The sequence below is a fragment of the Zootermopsis nevadensis genome, unplaced genomic scaffold, assembly GCF_977971745.1.
Source record: "Zootermopsis nevadensis isolate Lab colony 2312 unplaced genomic scaffold, Znev_1.0 Znev_ptg000010l, whole genome shotgun sequence".
Lineage (NCBI taxonomy): Eukaryota > Metazoa > Arthropoda > Insecta > Blattodea > Termopsidae > Zootermopsis > Zootermopsis nevadensis.
Window position 1 is genome coordinate 11,763,031 of NW_028259142.1, and position 22,914 is coordinate 11,785,944.

At 36.6% G+C, this 22,914-nt stretch overlaps 1 protein-coding gene across 17 annotated transcripts in view; it reads left to right on the plus strand.

The window, feature by feature from the left end:
- Positions 1 to 22,914, plus strand: part of LOC110828488 (uncharacterized) — a 727,302-nt gene that overhangs the window by 408,391 nt on the left and 295,997 nt on the right. For 16 of the 17 annotated variants that reach the window (XM_087346524.1, XM_087346527.1, XM_087346537.1 and 13 more), the window contains one exon: positions 8,069 to 8,136. The gene's annotated coding sequence lies outside the window, so the exon portion shown is untranslated. Of the gene's footprint in view, positions 1 to 1,788; positions 1,992 to 8,068; positions 8,137 to 22,914 lie in introns of those variants that run through there. The other variant, XM_087346536.1, reaches the window with a different exon arrangement.

The window sequence follows — 22,914 nt, forward strand, 5'->3', positions numbered from 1 at the left end:
CTAGCGAAATTTTATCTGATTGTTTATAATTACCCAAGTGACCACAAAATCTTTATTCGGGCCCATTGTGGTTCCGGTCTCGACCTACGTATCAACTATCCTTAATCAGATTTTCTTTGATTTCTCATTCCTTCAATGGAATACCAATATATTATGAGTACAGCTCTCTCTATGCGTGTCATGTCCTTTATATTTCACTGAGCGTGGCCGTTCTCAAATTTAATTCTGTGCTGAAAAACATCTGCAATTGATATAGCGTCCTTTATATACCTATAGATCGACCAAGCCCAGACGTCCATATTAGGACGCTATGAAAATGTAAATTGTAATGTATTGCTTAAAAATATTTTATTGAAAAGCGGAACAGAGTACCATATAAAAATTAAAATAATTTTTTTATCTTTTATTAATTGCGTAAGATTCTAAGTGTTAACGTAAACAACTGTTTTGCCGTGATGTTGTACGAAAGTTTACGAACAAAGGACCATGGTTGCGTGAACAGTCTATTGTTTGAATTCGCTGTTTCCACTATGCAGCGTATATAGTTTAAAATTAAATTGTGTTATGTAACAAAAATAATCAAAAACCTTAAATGTATTTGCTTAATTAAATAATCTAATACGATATCATGCATTGCAGTCTCACATAATATCTTATGATGATTTACGTAAATGTGCCAGATACAATACTGAAAAACCTACAGTAAAGTCTAAGTTATTCAGGTACTTTCTCTCGAAGTTTTCAAACTTAAATTTTGTGCGCATTTCTCATTACTCACATGAGAGCTACGTGCCTCGTCCTTCCCATTCGCCTTAACTTTGCCCTCAAAACATTTGGCGAAATGTAGAACATTGTGAAAATCACAATTATATAGATTTCTCCATCTTTATGTTACTTCCTTTAACTTATGTTAAGATATAGTGGAGAACAATTATTCTCCAATAATCTCTGTGTGTTCCTGATTTAGGAAGAGAGGCCAAGTAACATTAATAAATAAATGAACAAGTAGGATCTGAAAACTATTAACATTTTGTTATAAAATAATAAGATTATTAAGTAATTTATTTTATATATTATGCAGTTAAGACGCAACTAAAAGATGTCAGTTGAATACTAAACTTGTAAAGAGAAGAACATTCTATGTGCTCCGTGAAAATATTAGTGTTCCTTTTCAACTGATATTATTTTTCGATTTTTCAGCGTGTTAATATAGACGTGGGTTATTATTTCGTTTTAAATTTAATTAATGAATAATTGTATATTGGAGATAAGAACCCATTTTATTGTGAACCTGTATAGGTAGATGCACTTCTAAACTAAACACAGTAGGTCTTCAGGATTCGAAATAAATTCACTTTTCAGTTTCTCAATTCAAACAATGCGTTTAATGCTGTGTGGATCATACTGTGAGGATAATGGAACTTCTTGCGAAGACGGCGTTCTGATTAACAACCACTAGACTCTGTTTCGGTCACGTACTTCAGTAAACTAACTTATAATAAAGATGTACCTGAATAATGTTCTTTTAGCATGACAATTTAAAGTAGGAGCGCGGAGTAATCTGTGATGTTTTTGTAATTATTTGTCGCGCTTGAGTGATCGTCAAAAGAGTTCTTATTATGTATCCAAGAAAAAGACGAAATAGTATCGTTCCGTCTGAGTTTCTTTTGAGGCAGCAATGACGATGTGACATCTATTTTCAGAATTTCATGCAAACAGAATGAAAATATGACGGAATTAGAGTTAAATTTCGGCCGACGCGTGGGGACAGGTTAACGGCGGCGACCTCGGGACTGGTGAGGGCTGGCTGAACTAACGATATCGGAGCAGTACCTGTCTTTTGCTGCGCAGGCGCGGAATGTGTGACGGCCGGATTGGAGGGGGGTTGTAATGTCTTGCCCGAACAGCTTGCTGAGGAAGTATTTTGACTGTTTGTGTACTGCAGTTTCCCCGAGATTTACACGTAACTAGCTACTACTTTGTTTAACTGGGTGTGTTTTGCTTTGCTATTATGTGCTGGTTGAGTAGGTGTGGGTAGCTCTCGGAGAAATAATTCTTTCTTTGAGAATGGGAAATTTTTTGTGTATTATAAGAGAGATAGTTTTGTATTTATTATAAGAGATAGTTACATTTATTTAAATTGGTATGGTGTGGTTTGTCAAATTGTTTGCATTTATGTTTATGTTTCTGCAAATAAATTTTGTACTTGTTTTTCTTTTATGGTCATCGTGTTTCTGTACGTTTGTTGTACCCAAGATGAGATTGCAAAGGGAACTGATCGCAATAAGAACTAGATTCCCCCCGTCCTCTTTGACGTCTTTGAACTGGCGATTCGGTTCATCTTGAAAATGTTGCGGTATAGTGCCTTCTGTAACTTAATTTGTAAATATAAATGCCCCTAAGAAAATGACTGTCTCCTGGGTTGTTGCGCCGTTTAGTCTGGTAGAATTATGCAGACGTTTCAGAGGTGCTTGCTGCTTCCATTTCTTTTAGTCGTCTCTGGTCAATACCTGACCGTCGTGACCCCTCTTCGGGGCGCTCATGCGAAAGTACCACGGTTTTTTCGCACTCCCTTCCGTCGCCAGTCTTTATCCAACATACTGGAAGAGGAGACGCGGACAAACATCCATGCATTGAGTGGGACTCGAACCCACGTTCGCAGCAGTCAGGCGCACGAGGTCCATGCCTCAGACCGCGTGGCCACTGCCGCCGTCGCTGCTTCCATTACTGCCCTGTTAATCTCGTAGTTTCTGTCCTGTTTCGTGTCGCCTCGCAAATACCTAAAGGCCTGTACGCACTAGGGCACATGTTGCGATACAAGTTGAGCGACTTGTATCAGGGGACATGTCGCAGCGACATGAGACACCGATACATCCGTCCACATTGTATGTTAAGGTGTCGGAAGAGGAGGTGCTGTTGACCTGTGCATTTAGCTGAAAAGAAATCGAAGCGCAAAAAAAGAGTGTGGGTATTAAAGTTTTTAGAAGAAAGGGATGCACATTGTGTACTCTAAAACCTACAGATGTCAGACGGATCATTTTGCAACTTTACCAGAATGACGAGAACTGATTTCGAGGAACTGTAGCAAATGGTTGGGAGTTCAATTGCGAAGACTATCACAAAATTTCGAGATTCAGTGGAACCAGAGACAAGATTAGCCATAATCTTTAGATTTTGGTTTCTGGGGATACCTATACATCTCTGATGTATACATTTATTTATTTATATTTATTCCACCTGAACATTGGCTGTGTTGGCTTAAAGTGTCTGATGAATCGCCAGGGTCCACATTATTAAAAAATAAATAAATAAATGCAGGTAGGCAAACCAAGCTGGAACATACACTTCATCAGCTGATGCACCACTCTTCATAGAATTTTGAATCTTCTTTCTTTCGCGAATAAACTCTGAGCGAATGTTGTGCATTTTCGATTCGATGATGTTTCGTGGTGATCCCATTTCTTCTGCGATGCTGTTCCATGCATGTCTTTTTATTCCGATTTTTATAATCGGCATGTTGCCCGTTCCATACACATTGATTTCCATGGTATAATTCAATCAATTTTAAAACACGATTGTTCGACCACTGTACATTCATTGCTGGTCTCGCGACACGTCCACACTGCACGCAAGCTGTTGCAACACTCGACACGTCCTTTGATGTTCCTTCGTGTTCCCGCCTCTCGACCGATAACCGGGCACATGTATCGGCACATGATTTTTGTTGCGGAACACACTGCGACTTGTCGCGGCACATCAAGCGACTCTGTGCCGATACAATGTGCCGCGACATTTGTGCCCTAGTGCGTACAGGCCTTAAGACACACACACACATTGGCTTTTTTTGTAAAATAAATTTAAATTACGAGGGAGATTTCATTACTTAATAAACTGAAGCTCATAAGAATACAAATTATACATGTCTGAGCACATAAAAATGTGTAATCTTACTTATGCATAAAATCAAATGAAACAATAATTTCTTCGGCCAGAAATTTATATAACCTGGAAACTTGCTTTGTCCCAGGATCTAGCCACTTTTTAAGGATACTTTTTATTTTAAGAGATTCAGATTGAGTTGTTATAATCTACGCCTTTTAAAATCTCCTGAACGCTGTTTTCTGAAATGCTAACAGCTTTAAAACTTTGACTACCAGAATAGTTACATAGATTAGCAACTGTGTCATAAGAATATAAAAAACTATTAACACTATAAAAAATACACTAGTGCCAAACGCGTTTCAACCTCAAGAGGTCATCATCAGTGGCAACAGGGAAATTAATTTTAAGATTAATACCTCATAAGAAATTCTGTTTCGAAAGTCTTTGTTAATTGGACTGATTGTGTTTTAAAACTACACTCTTCAATTAATCAATGAAACATACTAGTGAGGTTCCTCTCCACTACATCTGGAATTCAGCTGAATGATGTAATGCAGCGTAATAGACGTCAGATGTGGAGGATCGATCTGATTGACGCTTACAAATCATGAAAATTCAATCGTAGATCTACTCAACGGCGACATAACAAGAGTTATTCAGATGTAGGCCAGCAGTTTATACATATTACGCTTTTGCACAACAAAGATCAAAGTTGGCAGATTTGGTTAACATTAAACACAATTCTGTTACTGCTAATAAAATATTTGGGTGTTGATTTCTCTGACAAGAGGAGTAGCTGATATATTTATACTTGAATTTATATTTGGAAACAGACAAATATTATAACGTGGAAACTGAGGTGAGCTGCGGTCCCTTTTTTCGTGTTACGTGTGAAATATTTTATAACCATTCACAAAAGTCGTAAACAGTTTGCGTTTCAGACGTGACAACGCATTGGTGAAAAGCTGGTGGAAAATTCTAAAAACTGATTTTCTGTTGCATCACAGCCGGAAACATCTGACTACTAAAATGCGTTCATATATACTTTACGTAAATGAGACTATAAACATCAAATTGATTATAACAACTATTAATGGTTCTCGCCTCTGGCGCAATGGGTCTTTCATAAGCGGAAGTCGTTTGTGATAACTTGTGGATTTGATTGAAAGGAAAGAACATGATGACGGAAGACGTTACATAACAAAGATTTTTTTGAGATTATTTTATCTAGAAAATTGAGATTAAATGACCATTTAACACACATATAAGAGCTGAGGAATGCATACAACAGTATGCTCGGAAAGCCCTAATATTTTTAAACCTATTAACTATATATATACCACCTGCTTTAATACTCAATAAATCAGCATTTTTTCTACAGTGTATTTACTTATTTCGTTTGATTCTAGGAAAAAAAATTAGCGTGAAATGAATGTTACAGAAGCAGGGTATAGGAAAGTGAGCGGATTAAAGTGCATCCATTTAGGGTTCAATAGCGGATCTGTTGTGAGCACGGCAATTAAAGTTCGGGTTTTGAAAAAGATGAATTTTATTCATCAACTCAACATTTATATTTATCTTCCCAAGTTACTCGACGCCATAAAGAATTTAAGTTTGAAACAGCGTTGTCAAACAGCGAAATGAGTCTAGGCGACCCAATGATCCAGGTGTCCACCATCCATATTCAAATCCCCGCGAAAACCTTGAATCATATAAGTAACTGTGTTAAACAGAATCTTCATTAAGTCGAAAGGTTTTTAGCATTTCGTACACAACCCAATCAATGTAACACGATGGACAGAAGTGTTTACTAGCACATAGCATTTAGGAATGTTTCACAGGAAGTACGTTATTACATACAGCATTGTGGGCGAGTGGAATAAACGTAGTTGAAATTAATACAGAAAGGGATCATTTCTCTCGTATATAATAACAAACTTTTGTGTGTATATTTGTTCGTGAGTATGTATGAGCGTTTGATATGGAATATGTTAACAGTGTAACTTGTGTAACAGTTGGGCGAGGGTGGATAAAATGGTTTTATGCTACTGTGGGGTTTCAGTACACCAAAAACCTGTCTCTAGGAGTTACATATATGACAGCATTAAGCATGTCGATGTGTGGACGTGTGTTTACCCTGGTTATAACATGATGGTTTTAGTTCGGTAACATGAAACCTAATGCGATTTTAATTTCAAATAGAATACTGTTCTTGTTCCAGTTTTTAAAAAAGTGGTACCAAATTTTATAAACTGCATTATGGTATGAGTAGCCTCGCTTCTTATGTGAGCCCTAGTTCATCCTAGTCTCGCCATAGACGCGTGATCTGTAGTGTTTACTTCTCAAATTTATTGTTTGTTAGGATGAGATCTACGAATATTCCTATATCTATATAATAAATATCTAAATCGATTGTTTTTCCTTTAAATTTCATAATATTCTGCACAGAGATAATGCCATCGACAGTTTATTTAAAAAAATATATAAAATCCCGCGTATAAGACAAAAAAATCTGAAAGTTGAAAATTATCTAATATCATGTATATATTTCCTATTTTAGCGTCATGTCACCGCTTAGTCATCGCTATAACATTAGATCATTGGCAAGTAACGAAACATTTGTGGACTAGAAGGCTTTATGCACTATATGAAGTTATAATTCAGACGACCAACATTGAAACTATAAGTTTACAAACGTTTAGAAACATACATGGACATTTTTTTATGAGGACCCAGTCATGATTCCACAGCAACAAGTCTATAGACATAGAAAAGGATGAAAATGGAGAAATTAAATAATTTTATTATAGTATTAACTGTGGAACTTACGTACGCTTATTCCTACTTGGGTTAAAAGAATTTGATTGTAGGACCGTCATACCAAAATTTGGCAAGATTGGTCCTGTTGTTTGGTCACTGTCATTTATTTTCTTGTGGACTGACAGAGAAATTCGAAAAAGTAATAAGGTGATTCTTCAACTCTTTTTGAAGTTACTTAAACATCATTTTCCATTTATGTAAACCAAATTTACCCAAGATCCATAAATATAAATTCCCCTCTAATTTTTATTTTACAGGCTCATTTACTGAACGTTATACCAGCAACGTTTATACGCAGAATTAAAATTCTACGGGTGAATGGTTTCTCGTTTTATATATGTGCTTTCACATAAATCGAAATTTCTTTCTGTACATGTAGGTCAACACTGGACCGTATTTATCCCGGAAAATAAATAGAATATTCGCTTATTTACAGAACGATTGAATATATTTCAATGTTACTTTTGGCTTTTTTGGAATCCGTCCCACCTATCAGAAAACTTTGTAAGATCCTTTCAGAAAGATATTAGGTGTGGCATGGGGTAGGCGAATGAAAATAACTCTGGAACTAGTAGTTGAAAATGATGATGAAATTAATATTTGGGAAATTACAGAAATCCCACAGTTTATCATACTGCCCGGCAAAGAAATTTGTTTGATCCCTTTAGTAAAATTTATGAGCTGGACGCTAAGGTAAAACCTGAAACAGATTGTAATACAACTCTACTTAATTATTGTGGAGAGATTACAGATTTTAAATGTCTGGGAGAATCAGTAATAAATAGAAATAACATTCACCATGAAATTAGAGGAAGTAATTTTAGTTTCATTCCAATCTGTCTTTCTACTGGAGATATTAATGTTCTACAGAATTCTGTAAATTTATGTGTTTAAATTTTTCAAAATTGATTGTGATATAATGACACTATTCTCTTTTATTTGCCTATTTCTTTCATAACAGATAAATGGTTATTAATTTATTCAAAGCTTTTTCTTTGTCGGTCTTATATTTATTTACATTGCCTGGATCTGATGGATTGTTCGCTCTTAATTGCAACTTTGCGTATGGCTGCGCTATATTGGAATTTTATCAAATTGTGTAAATTGTGAAATAAATAGAAAGACAAATCCAAGACAGAATATAAATTGTATTGATACGGGAGATTAGATAATGGAACTAATTACGACTGCTATTTGAGAACTATACCTCTATACAAATCACCTACACTTTCAAATAGACAGGGCAACATACACTGCTCATTATCCACCATCGACCGACAAATGCATGTAAGAACACTAACTTCAATGATAAATAAACAAACATTAACACACTTGTATTTCCTAAGTTGTCCTTATCATGTTACAGATAAACACGAAGTAAACTAATCTGGATGATAACAACAAAATTCAGCAGTACGGACTACACAACTATCGGTAAGTAAAAGGTTAACTTCATATACCAGATCTAATGTAACCTTCGCAAAATACAATTCTCATCACCTGTGAAATGTAATGCTCGTTCGGGGTTTTACAGATATCTCAAACATAAGACGTTTATCGCCTTAACTGATATATGCATTCTCCGAAATCACTTGGAATTATACTAACCAAAGATAAATAGGCCTGCATAATTTATAATGATAATGTTTGCAGTTTATTTTGTATGGCTATGTCACAATGAGAATAGAGTAATAGCTATGTAACATTCGTCATATCGTTATATACATAGGCTTATGGCCATTATACGTCGAAGCACGTCATATTTAATAACACATAAGTATGTTTTGATAGCCACGGTGGTCTAGCGGTTAGAACGCTGGCCTTGTAATCCTGGGGTCTCGGGTTCGATTCCCGGCGGTGCCCGAATTTATATGAACAGGATCCTTCCATCCTTTTCTCGGACTGGGACCTGTTCATATACGTTCTTGACAGATGATCCAGAAGTGGTTTGCCATTGCCTTCTTCTGTGTGTGAATGGAGTAATTGTTGGGATGCCACGGAGAAACCGGGGAAGCCCCCGGAGGAAAACTCCATGATGCCTAGACCACGACCTTACCCAACACAAGTTATAAATCTGAGCACCACCGGGAATTGAACCCGGGACCCCAGGATTACAAGGCTAGTGTTCTGACTGCTAGACCACCGTGGCGGCTTGTTCTCATAATATGGGCGATAAATGTCAGTGTAGTAATTATACAACTTTCTCATTGAATCTGGTATACCAATGAAACTAGTTAAATTAAGACGTGTTTAAGAGAATTGTTTTTAAACATTACTGTGATAAATTTCCTGTTCATAATTGTTTAAAGCCATTCATAATGGCTATCATTTTTGCTTTATACTCCTAACTTTACTTTATAATACGCCTTTAGGAGAGTCCAAAAAAAAAAGATGAAATCCATGATAAATATATCAGGATTGTCGATCTTCGTATACAGAATCGAACCTGGGAACTCCAATATATTTATAGTGGATTTAATCACTACACAGGGGCATTAAAAGTGATGCATAAAATTAAATTGTTCTCTGAAGCTTTGTTTCATAAAAATGAGTTTGTATCTGCATAAATAATTTCGTTGTAGATATCCTGACTCAAATTTAATTTTTATACAAGGGATCGATGTTGTGAGCATTTTTAATTATTCAAGGAGCTCATTATAAAAGAAACGTTTTTCCTCCATACAGTTGTAACATTTCCTGCATTTGTTAATGAAAATGTACATCGCTCTACCCGGCAGTTTCCAACATTCCACTACAGGAATGGCCAACATTTTCTGAGTAATGAACAACTAGGAGAAATCTATATTTTGTATCAGGCACCATATGAATCTATAAAAAATTCTAATTGGAATAAATACATTACGAATTGCTCAGCACGTAGTGTTCTTCCATCATGACACATTCCAAAGCATGTTTTTCGGCGTACTCTGCCTCATAAAAATACCAAACTGATAGAAATTTTCTTTCAAAATGCCACCATTATTTACCAACGAACTCGTTAATATGACACTTGGACACAATCAAAAAATGGACCTCCTCGACACTAGACGGTAGAGATTACGTCGTACATCAGAAATCGGTGCGTGTTTTTTGATCATCAGCGAACGCACAAGTTATTGTGAATATTTTAAAATTTTCACGGGCCATTATAAACCATTACCCGGGCATTCGGTGACATGAGGTTTGCGATCCCTGGTGTACTGTATCTATACAATATCCAGAATGTATGGATCAATACCACATATATGTGAAAAATGTGTTGCACAGGTTCATCTGCGAAATGCCTTCAATATCACGTGCGGATAATCTCACTTGAAAGCTAGAGCACATAGTTGTAAATGGGATAATGCAAATACGCCTTTCACAAAGGAATATGTCATACACGAAGCACTGGTATGCATACATACATATATGCCGCTCCGATGAACCCAAACATCGATCGGTTTACTTTGAGATATGAGTAGAGCATATTCAAGAATAGTGACACAGTGGGACCCGATAAAAAACTCAATTTAGTCTTTGAAGTATATAAGAGTATGTATTTATACGCCCGTTCATACGCTTGGCTTGCTTCATAATATTAACGGGTATTGTCACAGAATTTCAGTTTACTGATCTGCACTATATTCAACATTTATTTTACTTTCACTTTTATGAAGTTAGGCTTGTTTACTGAATCGTTTTACATAAGCATGTAAAACACATAACAAACGTATACACAAACTTGGTATTAAATAATTTTTATAAAAATTATAACCATGACAAAGTTCGCGAAGATGCAAACATTTGAGGTTAGGTTCGCAGTCGGTATCGGTATTGAAATAAATAACTGAATTTTTTGGTGGTTAATTTATTTAATAGTTGGTGTCTACAAAAAAATTATGTATGTAAAATTAGTCTTGTAATTGGTGAGATTTTAGGTACTCACGGTGAGATTATAAAGAGGGCTGTCTTCTGGAATGTTACGCCTTGTAGTCTGGTAGATACTGACGTACGTTTCAGACTAACTTGCTGACCAGATACGTAATGAATTATCATTATCAATGATAATATATGCAATAAAACAGGATACACTTTCTTTCGCAGAGGGTCTTTTAGAAGACAAGATGTTTATAACATCATCTGATATTTTGGGACGAAGCTGAAATTTTATAGACTTGAACCAACAGAAGGTGTTGGACATGACAGTTATTGGTCCTCACGGCTTGTCTGGTTTATTAGAGCACCAATTACTACCTTAAGATATTCTCTTATCACTTAGGAGGTAAAAATGTTTAGGAAAATCCGCTTGGGTCTGGTAGGTTACTTAAGATTATCTCTAACATCCGAGGGTAGTTTTCATTTACTTCCATATAGAACGAAAGTGGTAGGTGAGTGGTAATCATCTAACCATACCAGTTGTGCCCAACACTTCGTCTTTATAGACACATCTACTTATAGGTAAGACTGTTCAATCCAATGGAAACAAGTGATTAGACCCTTTTTCTTTTCGTGTGTGTGATATATATTCCTATTGCAAAATGTGTTGTGTGAATCAGCGTTAGCAATGTCTGATACTAAATATTCGCATTTCCTCGTATGTAGTCCTGTTAGTCTTGTAGCGGATATATTAGTAAACCCTTACAGGCTGAGGACTGTTCTATAAATAGCTTAATCTGCTGTTGCGATCAAAACACATGTTATTCCCACGCGAATTTGTCGTATCTGATGCACATTGAAAATGTCATTCAACCTGAAGTGAGGAACCCAGTTTTTAAAGTAGGTGATTCATATGTGACCTGACTGAGTTGTTTGGAGAAAGATGGGTCTATGTGCGTATGGTATTATTGATCATTAATAATAACTTACGACGCAATACACCCTCGATTTTTGCGGGAATTATATTCTTTAAAACAGCGCGAAACATGTAACCGCGGTACTCGAAGTTTGGACCTTATGGATAAAATGAGGTAGGGGAACTAAGTGCAGGCGAAACTTGATATTTACTGGGTACATTTAATTTATAGCGAGTGTGAAGAACTTTTAATGTTCGCGTTCATTTGAGTGACGTTGGAATCCCTGGCTAAGTGAGAATACACGGATGAATGAAATGATTTCCTTTGTTTTTCACTACTCTGTGTTACTACGTACCTCCATGTATGACGTCGTGACAGCTTCCATCTCGCGTTTATATTTTAGGCATTTCTCCACAAATGTCAACAACTGAGTCATCCGCCATAAAGAATCCTTTCTTCAGAGCACTATTTATCAGCTGATGCCTCTGTGCGCCTAAATAAGAGCTGTCGCGATGCACAAATAGTTCATAGTGCATGTAATTACGTATAAAATGGTATACACGGAGCTGGTTCTGTACGCATTGATGGAGTTCATCAAGAGAACACGTTTACGAGATGGGGATTATGGATTCTTGAAAAGAAACCACTGCCCAATGTGTGTTGCCATCTGCTGTGATTTAAGCTCCGGAGTCTTATGAATCCTCGATTTTTACATTACTGCAGTAGGAAAGAAACAAACGAGGGGAAATGCTTGATTAGATCTGTAGTGCATGTATTTTACAAATGAAATTTTGGCCTTAAAATTAATTTATTTCGGAAACAGTATTATTACTTCAAAATTTGTAACACTACAAACTGCAGAGTTCTAATGCTTTTATATTGCATGCTATAGAAAGCTGCTTTCCAAGTACATGAATTGTAAAAATATTAGAAATGAATGATTCAGACAGTATTTAAATCCGTGTCACGTAATTTACTAATTTTTTTATGAGACTTTCTTTAGAAAATTGATACTGTTACAGAGTAAGCTAAAAACTAAATTCTGTGAACTTTTAATGCAGGCTTCGATCATAGGCCTACAATTTCGTTGGAATTAGTTGAGTACGTTAGATTGGAAGAAGACATGTAATTGCAGCCGGACTAACACGATTTTCTTAATAGGCGTTTTCTTTAATCGTCTCATGTAAAGATTACACAAATACTACAAAATTTTGCATGTGTAATTTTGTTTGCATTCGTCAGCTGTTGGCTGTTAATACTGTTATAGCATTGCATACGTTTCAAACACGAAAGTAACTTCAAAGCTGCACCCTGGAGCTCATTTAAACCGGTTCTAGGTACACTGTTAGAGTGTCATGTTGCAATCCCAGTACTCTGATGTCGTCAGCCATTAACGTTAATGTGAATCCTAGGGGGTCTTGTGTACTGTGGTTGTGGGTTCGAATTCCGCTTAGTACATGGATGTTTCTGAATGATGTTCATAATGTTCCATAACCACATTTAATCCGATCATACAACAGCACATGAAAGGATATTAAACTAATCAATCAACGAATCCGTAGCACCAAAAGGACGTAAACATGTTACTGCAGGAATTGAATCTAGAGGAAAAAGGAGACCGATGTTGTTGGTTCGTGTTGGAGAGTTGCATTCAAGGGCGAATTGCCTGTAGCCTGCGTTGAATGCAGAGGACTAATCAGTTTCTACTAGGAACTGCTACTTGTAGAGCTGTAAATGCTTTGACCATGCATAACCCGTTATAATAACGTGTAAACTGTAATGTAGAAGCCAAACGTGTTATTGGGAAATTTTTTGAGTGCTACAGCGACATCTTCAAAACGTCAACGTGTGAAACACCACTAAACGTCAAAATGAAGAACCCGATAACTACATCTGTACCGACCTTTACAGATAAAAATTATCAGGAATATTTTTTATTTTGGGGCGATATCCTAAACAGTACACGAACGGAGATGACATTAAATAGTAACATTTTTAATCAGGGTTTGAGGTTTCACGGCGGTGAATCTGAAGATGGCTGTCTTCTGGGTTGTAGCGTGTTGTCCGATAGACGTTTACCGACGTTTTAGAGGTCCTTGCTGACTCCAGCAATGACGCAGCAAGGGCCTCTGAAACGTTGGTCAACTTCTATAAGACTACACGGCGCTACAACCCAGAAGAGAGCCATCTTAGTAATTTTTTGGTTCCTTATGTTCTCTGCTGACTCCTCCATCTTTATCTTTTCTTCTTCCCTTACTCCAACTTAAGTTTCTTCTTGTCTTTTTCCACTTTTCCTTCTCTTCAGTTTTATGCTATGGTATCTTCGTTGTAATATTTCCATATTTGTTAGTGCATTTCAAACATTCATATCTTTTATATTCTACGTATATGGTAGGTGCACAAGATCCAAAAATTCTACGGTCATACTAATATATACTATCTGACATATACGAGGCTCGTCCATAAAGTAAGTTTCCCTGGGGCCGTTTACAGAAACAAAACACAATTTCATGGAAATATTTATTACAACAGATACAGCAAGTGTCCAGCTATTTTTCAACATATTCGCCACCGGAATTGAGACATTTGTCATACCGTGGGACCAACTTTTGTATACCTGTGTCGTAGAAGTCTGCCGCCTGGGATTGGAACCACTGTGTGACAACCATCTCCGCCTCTCTGTCATTCTCAAAACGCTGACGCTGACCGGACAGGAATTTCTTGAGGTATAGGAAAAGATGGAAATCACTGGGAGCGAGGTCCGGGCTGTAGGGTGAATGATTAAACACCTCCCAGCTGAACTCCTGCAGGAGACTTGCTGTCCGTCGAGCCGTGTGCGGCCTAGCGTTATCACTGACCGCACTTCACAGTCGGCGGGAGCTGGAATAAGAACCTCCATCTTCAACGGCTGCAACGATGCTACTGTGAGAACTCGGGAAGTACCGTTAGTGCATGCGCCATGCTACGTCATTGCTCTATCACGTACGCACAGTCGCATCGCGCAATATAAGGTTTGCTAGCTGTGGGACGAGTGGGAAACTTACTTTGTGGACGCGCCTCGTACAATATTTCTTCTCAGAAAATAATATTTTCCTCAGATTGTCACTTTGTCTTCACACATGTATATAGCACACTCGAAGTTACATTGAATTCTCTATCGGCTTGTGTTGCACGTGTCGCATGTAAGGGGCATTGACTATGTATATCAACAACAAATAACGGCCACCATCGCATTATTCCATGATGATGGAGGCAGAAGGTCCTCTGAAAAATCGGATGTTTTCTCCAAATTGACGGGGAAGATGCATTGGATTCAATAAATTCAGAATTACAGATTTTACTGTCCAGTTGTTATATACGTCACGATGCCTGTGTATTCGATAGTGTATCCCATTATAACTTAGGAAGTTTGTGACCGGTGTTTTTGAAACGTGGTGTGAAAGAGTTTGTCTTAGCTGTGTACTGTCTGGTTTTCAGCCACCAGTAATATCAATATGTGCTATCTTGTGAGTTCTGATTTTTACGTAATGTTGGATAATTGCATTTTTTGGTCATATATCCCTACTAGTATTTTTATATGAAACTTTGTTCACACATTTTGTTTCTGTATAATACAAAACACAACATGACGGTTACACAAAATATACAATTAACTTTAATGTCTGATGTTCTACTGAGCTATGCATGCAAAATTTGGTATGAAGATCGATCATGAATGTACATACAAATTCTGTTTGAAATACATGTTATTTTATCGTAAATAATTACAAGTATGATGCTTAAGTTACGCGAAATTTTTAGGTTTTCGCTTACCCATTTAACATAACCAGTGTAAATTATGCACGGAAACGGATAATTGAATTGTATTATTATTAATTTGTGTTTCTCGCTCGTTTTATCATTCGTAATGAAACCCTTTGAAGGAAGTACGTCATGTTATTTGCAGAACTTCCTGATTTGAACGGTGTAACAGCAGAAATTATTAAACATTTTGCATTGTCGAGCCATATTTGATGTAAGTTGGTATGAGGTTTCGGGATAAAAATAGGTGGTTTTGTGGCTAAAATTAATTTAGTATTCCAGGGTTTCGGAATTAATTCCCACCGTCGCCACTAACCTGGAAGTAACAACAAATATAGTTTAACTTTCAGTGTAATTACAACTAATCCTCTGAAGACGAGATTATAACGAACTCCAGAGATTTCGTTTAAGCCTATATCAATTAATACGTACGTAATTGGTAGTGTCCAACATAACACTGGTATTCTGTTAACATAATTACTCTTAACGTCATCGCGAAAATAATAATATATTCAGCCTCCTCTTTGATGACGAGAGGCATAACTATTAAACAGCATGGGTGTGCATGGGACTTGTATCGGTATGCATCGTTAACATTGAGCCTTGCCTATAAATTCCATACGCTTATGCAAAATTTTATAGTTATTAAATTTATGAAAAGGGCTGTGAAAATTTTGTAAAACATTGTTATTGTACGGGTCAAATTTAATTAAAAGGCAAAGCGTACTAGTTGAAGAATAGCACACAAGTTTATATCGAAGTAATTGTTAATTTATAATTCTTGATAACACGTCTATTCAAGAAGAAAGGTTTGATAAGTAGTAAGCATAGTAACATTTTACCAGAACATCGATTTCACGTTGTCTCTAAAATTTTATTTTGCGAGGTTTGAGATAGGTTGAGAGTAAAACTTCTGTAAGCTTGTTTCTTTTTCGGTCCTCGATGAGATGACTCAAGAGGTGCCACTACCTCTTCATAGCAATTTGTTTTGTGTTATGACTTTAGCGCTGTTTTATTCTGAGTTGTTCATCTGTAACGAGGCCATTCATATGGTAATAGGTCTGGCATCTATTGAAGCTTCTTTCGTTGTATCCTTCGTATTGTTCGATATATCGATTTCTACAAAACCATACAAAAGCGCGTACCCACTAGGCCTAGGAATCCCGCAGGCATGCAATTTAACTAACAAGACAGATCCTCCATATTTCGACTACCTCTTCTCCTATATTAAAGGGCTGCGTTCCATTTATTTATATTATAACATTTTGCCAGTATTGTTGATCGTGATTAAATCTAGACCTCCGTGTTATGTGTAGATAATTAAGTTTAGTTTGATACTCTCTCCACGTTCCAGTGGCTCCAATGTGTTTTGTACAGTCCGTTAATATTATTTAGAGGGACTACCTCAGTATGTGAATTGTATAAAGTTATGATGCAGATAATGTAATAGATGGTCTGGTACAGTTATACCATAGACGTGTTCTACTCGTTGCTATAGAACAGAGGTACCCAAACTTTTATACCTTGCACCACCCTCAAAACATTTCATAAATTTCACTCCCCCCCTTCCAGAATAAGTGCAAGCAAATAGATTTCTCATAAACTTTAGCTATGAATACACATTTTTTATAATTTATTATATATTATTCAATGCATTTAATTTAACTGTACGTATACTTATATTGCCGTTTACTTCCTAAAATCGCCGATATTCTGCGAGTCTGAATTCTACAGCACTGTAAGACAACTAAACTGCCTCAACCAAGCAAAGGATGTTAAAATGTTTCTCCATATTTCGTTAAAATAAATTTTTCATACAAACAACACACCCCCCCTCCCCAGAAAACCACTCGCGCCCCCCACGGAGGGCGCCCCACACTTTGGGAACCCCTGCTATAGAGCGTATGTTATTATCTGACTAATGAAATGACACTGTCTGGTTCGACATCGTTAATACCAAAGCCAACTATTGGACACGATTCTGAGCCTGTTCTATCCAAATGGCACACTCACTCTTTACCTAAAATCCATGTTAAAATTATCCTCTCATCATTTCATTTCGGATATCTTGTGTTGGCGTTTTATATTGTCCCTTGTGTATGCATTTTTCTAAACCCCCAGCTCATAGTAGCGTGCTAGGTTTTACTATCCTTGTAAAATTAGACGACCGTTTAGGAAGACACAGTATTTACATTTCATAGAGACTTCTGTTTTCGGAAGCTACGAAGTTTAACCTTTTATTCTTAGGTTATTTATTAACATTGATCCATCCTAATAATACCAATATATAACATTTTAAAAATACAAGGTTTTATTCTCAACAACCATGTCCTTAGGGTAGTCCTGTGCTACTTTGGTTAATTTAACATCTACATTTACGTTCACATAATTGTGATATTTTCCACCCAGCGTCCACGTGTTCTTCAGATGCATATCATTACCTTGCCCATAACAGCAGCACCATGTTCAGTGTTCTGGCACACAACGCACTGGGTTAAGTTCGAACATCATTGCCGTGAGCTGAGTTGGCCCCTGAAGGCTACTGCAAAACACACAGCAAAGGAAGTTTGATGAATTACAAATTTTAATTTACTGGCTGCCTTTGGATCTGCTAAGATTAAATTCCTGTAAATACTGAACGTCCAACAGCTAAATCACTCACCCCAGTCGGAATGAAGGACGAAAGAGAAATACACTGAATTTTTCCCAATATTTATCACGTCAGTCTGTGCGGATAAGTGACTCTCACTATTAATAAAATTGAATTATTATTATTATTATTATTACAGTTTTTATTGTTATATCTCACCTTTCGTATTTTGCTGCTAATCTGCAAGCTTGCATTTCAAGAATATTTCCTATAAAGTTATACGATTCTAGGGTTGCATCTTCCTACATCTGTTCTTTTATGTAAGTTGAGGATACTTTGGTTGCAGATCAAAGTTTCTGTGGTAGACACAGTTACTAGTAGGATCTTAACATCGTTAAATTTACATAAGTCAAGGGACAGTCTAGATCAGTTTATTTATTTATATTTTCGTTGTATTTCTTGATTGTGTTCGGACTGTTTTATATCCCAGTGTCTTTTATGTGCACTTACCTGATTCCTTTATTAACAGGTGTAATATCAAATCTACCTCCAGTATACTTTGTACTATTTTATTTTAGAGTAATATATCAGGTATGAATTTATAGTAGGGTGCTTTTTCGTACGCAATTTGTTTATTATTATAATCATTGCCATCACACGATTATGCATGGAAACGATTATATTGTTCCGTAGCTGAGACGTGTTTCCAGGTACCCAGCCGTATTGTCGTATAGCGATACTTGTTGAGAGACCCCCACAACTTTCCATCATTACAGCAATGAAGTCGCCGGTACTCCCCACCAACCCTCACCTAACCTTCTCTTTTGTGATCTAGCCATGTTATAATAGGTTGCACAGATTCTGTACTGCTCTAATTACCATCGTCATCTTTTGTTCTATCGTTAACGATTCCTCTTTTGACCTTTTACCTTGCTCTCTCTCTCTCTCTCGCTCGCTCTTCTTCCACGGTGATATCACAATACAAGCACACGAAGCTTTTAACACAGCACAGAAGAGCAACAGCTTTGTCATGATGGCGACCACTGTTGTGTGTGCCTGGACAGAATATTAATATTTTTGCAAACCCTTCCTCACAAGGGTATAACCGAATAATGGAAAATCCCCTTGTCAACTTAGAGAATATGTCAGTAGAGAATATTATGTAAAATCATACTCAAATATCAAACAAAGCAGGAAGTTGTAAAGTAACTTACTCAAACACCGTATGGGGCTATTTAGTAATGACCGCGGGCCAAAGGACTCGAAAGTAAATTTACGTGCTTAAAATAGTTAAGTTTTTTAAGAGTAGAACGAAAAGTTTTAGTAAATTTTGACGAAGTAAATCTGCTAAGTTTATTCTTAGTATTGTTTCCTCAATATTCAAGGTCATGTGTCAACTTGAGTCTAACGAGCATTCTCGAAACTCCGTCATTGGCACACAATTTATTATTTCTTTTCATTTATCATTTCGTTTTTTTTAAATACAGTCCGGATTTCATAAAATTTAACGACGCTGACCTTACTTTAGTGTGTCAAGAATAACTCTGTTCCACGGATTTAATTCACAGTCGCTCATTTGATAAAAATTTCCTTACCTTTTACGGAATCTGAAGGTCCATTCATTACAAGAAGAGTTCGACATGCCAGATGACTCAAATGCATTTGCTCATGTCTTATTTCTTTCAGATCCATTTTATTATCACCATTCTGTCTACGCATAAGTTTATCTTGTTGTCTTTTAGTGTCTCCAACTTAAATTTTATATTCATCCTTCATTTCCCCAATTCATGCTATATTTATACACTATTTTAACTTTGTCATGTTCACATGACCGAACGTCGCTGGCTTGAGGGAGTGTGTTTAAATCTCGGTTTGTGGCATGAGTATTCTTAGTAAAAATTCGAGGATTTTCTCAGTACCTCCAGGCAAATTCAAGGATAGGGCCACTTCCATCTGTGATCCTTATATTTTGCTGATTAGTAATCATTTTATCATTCCGCGAAATATTATTTGTGTAACTAAAATATCGTTAAAGTAATCAGGAGAGTTCAGTGTGTGTGTTTAGAAATTAACTTTTATATTGATTTAGTGATTCCACTTTTAAGTACGGTCAGTCAGTTAAGTGCCCCCACTAATTTTTCTACTCCCAGTAATAGCCGTTAGCATTGTACTCAAAGGGCACAAAACAGAATGGTAGTTAAAGTATTTTTAAGTCTCTCGTTATGCCTTCTTATTATCACTTTGTAGTTACGTATACCATAAGACAAAAAGAGTGAGTGGTTGTTGAAGAGACTGACGGCTATGCAGATTGATGATAATGACGATGATGAAAACTGTCAAAGGAAACTGACTGTGATGAATTATGTGATACCGAATTCGGCCCTTGTGAAATATGATCCTTTTCACCTGACTCAATTAGGGTACATGGATGCAAGTGAGTGTCACGCGCTCTCTCGTGTTGGACACACACTACTGTGCTCAGTAATGTGATTACTGAAAGTCAGTCTGCATTTCGTACCAAATTATGTAACCCCTGAAGTCAACTGTTAATGCAACCAGTGGCGACTGTACCGGTCCCTAATCAAACCATAATATAGTATCCTTAATTGATTACTTTATTAGCTTTTAATCTATGATTATTATGTTCGCCCTTACCAATCCTGAATACTTATCCTTAATAAATTCGGAATGATTACATCCGTCATTAGCCGACGAATGCATTAAACCAACCAACAGTCAATTCGCGATTACAATATTACGGCTTAATAAACTACAGAAGATTAGTATATTCATACTTCACTAATTCGTAATGATTATATTAGTATTTATTTAACCCAGTACCGACATATTCGCCCACAATTAACTCATAATAACTACATTAGTCAGTCAATCCATTATAATTAAAGTAGTCCTCAATTCCCGCACTTAACCTCAAATATCGGGGAGCTTTTGCGCTTGTGGCATTATAATAAACAGTTGGTTTTAAAAATCTAATCGTCTGCGTTTGGGGATTTCCGAACAGACAAGTTATTCCTGCAAGAAACCTTGACAATTTCTTCACAGGGCAAATCTGGTCGCTCTACAAATGATCCTGCAGCCCATCGTATAACGTGCAGGTACATTACTCAACTTTAGCAACGATAGGTCCTTCGGGGTGTTGGGATAACCAAAATAAATTATAGTCCTCAAGGAACTCAAGGAGTTACGTACAAAAGAAATTAGAAAGATACAGTTTGTGAAGATGGTGACGATTATAGTAATTAGGAGGACAGCAATAATGGAACAAAAACTTATACTGTAATGGTTTCCCGCTAGCTTTGTATCCGATTCTCAGCCGAGATTTGAACGTGAGCTCCCGAATACAAACCAAACTCGTTAGGTATTTAGACCTTAATACACTATTCAGAAGAAGAATTGCTCGTAGATACTTATGTTCGGTTCAGCTAGCTGTCACTTATTCCTACAACATCACTTTCATCTCACCTTTAAACATCCTATGCATTGAGAATTCAGTACTTATGTGATATTTAGTACAACATAAAATACACATCCGCAACACATTATTTCTGCAATAAACTGGATACATACAGGCTACCTCAATATAAAGTAAAGGGGTCGTACCATGAAGATTTGAAGTAACATGGAAAGTCATCAGTGCTCGTTGGACATTATTGGCGAAGAGTATAATTACTGTCTCTGCCTGGAATCGAATTCTGGTCATCTTACTCGCAGCCATTTTGTTGAACGAGTTGTCAGATCTGATATATTCCCTGAGAAACTTTGTCTGACATATGGAACAAAATTTGATGTGTTTGTGAACTGACCTTGATTAGGACTTTTGAAATTCCACAGTATATATTCGATGGGCAAATCTGCGATCTTTTGACAAAATAATTCATTGATGTTGTATGTAGCCTGTGTTAATATCGATCTTAAATTTTATACATAATCACATAACTGTTTATGATGGAGATGACCGTCTCCTGCAATGTTGCGCCATGTGTTTTAGTGGGTTTACCAGACTTTTCAGAGGTGTTTGCTGCCTTCTTCATTGCCCTGATTATAAACTTGGGTTAATAAATTTTTTAATAATTGCACGGTAATTATCCATTTTTGTGATATTTGAGGTTTTCACGGCTGCGAGAATGATGGTACTGTTTTTCTCGGTGTTTGCACCATATAGACTCTTCGGTAGATGGCAGCGTTACGAAGAAATCTTAAGATGGAGACACACGGCTCCAACACCCAAAAGAACACATCATCTTCCGGCTTATGTTGTCTACATAATAGATAATGTTTCAGAACGTTTATAAAATTACAGATTCTTCTACTTAGGTTTCTGGCGCTGAAGTTCAATGTATAACTTTGTCTTCCTAGGGTAAGCAGCGTCGAATGTTGAGTATTACCCAACGTTTCTGCAAATATTGCTGTTACCATTTTCAGGGTAACATTCATATTCACTACAGTTATAGATTGTTGATTCCTCTAAGTAATTAATTAAAGGTTTAATTGTATTGAATATGTTACATGTCTTGGGGATGTCTTGTACGATGCAGCACGCAGTTGAAATGAGAATAATAACAGTCTGTGAAGTCTGATGGGAACGTACCGCCACTGTGTAGGAACATTGAGGAACCCTCTTCACGATTTAGACATTTATTATGTAAACTATTTAAACATTTATTCCTTGGAATTAACAAGAAATTTGTGTCGTAGGAAAAGGTTTAAAATGCAGGAAATAAAGTAAATTATTTAAATCGTAATGTAATTGAGTGCCTCACAACAAACTGTCTACGAAGGGTTGTTTATATATTTATTATTCGCCAGGGCTCTAAATAATAATCCACACGTCACTACTCCTGTGCATTAGGCTACTCTGGAAGCATTTTTCGCTCAGTGGGAAAACGTTGGGGAAAAACAAGAAAGGTTCACAGTTCCCGTGAAACTTTTTAATATAATTTAAATATTTCTTACTGCAACAAAGTCTGTTTTTACGAACTTCGGTAGCCTAGAGGTATTCAGGGTTGAATAAAAATTTGACAAAAA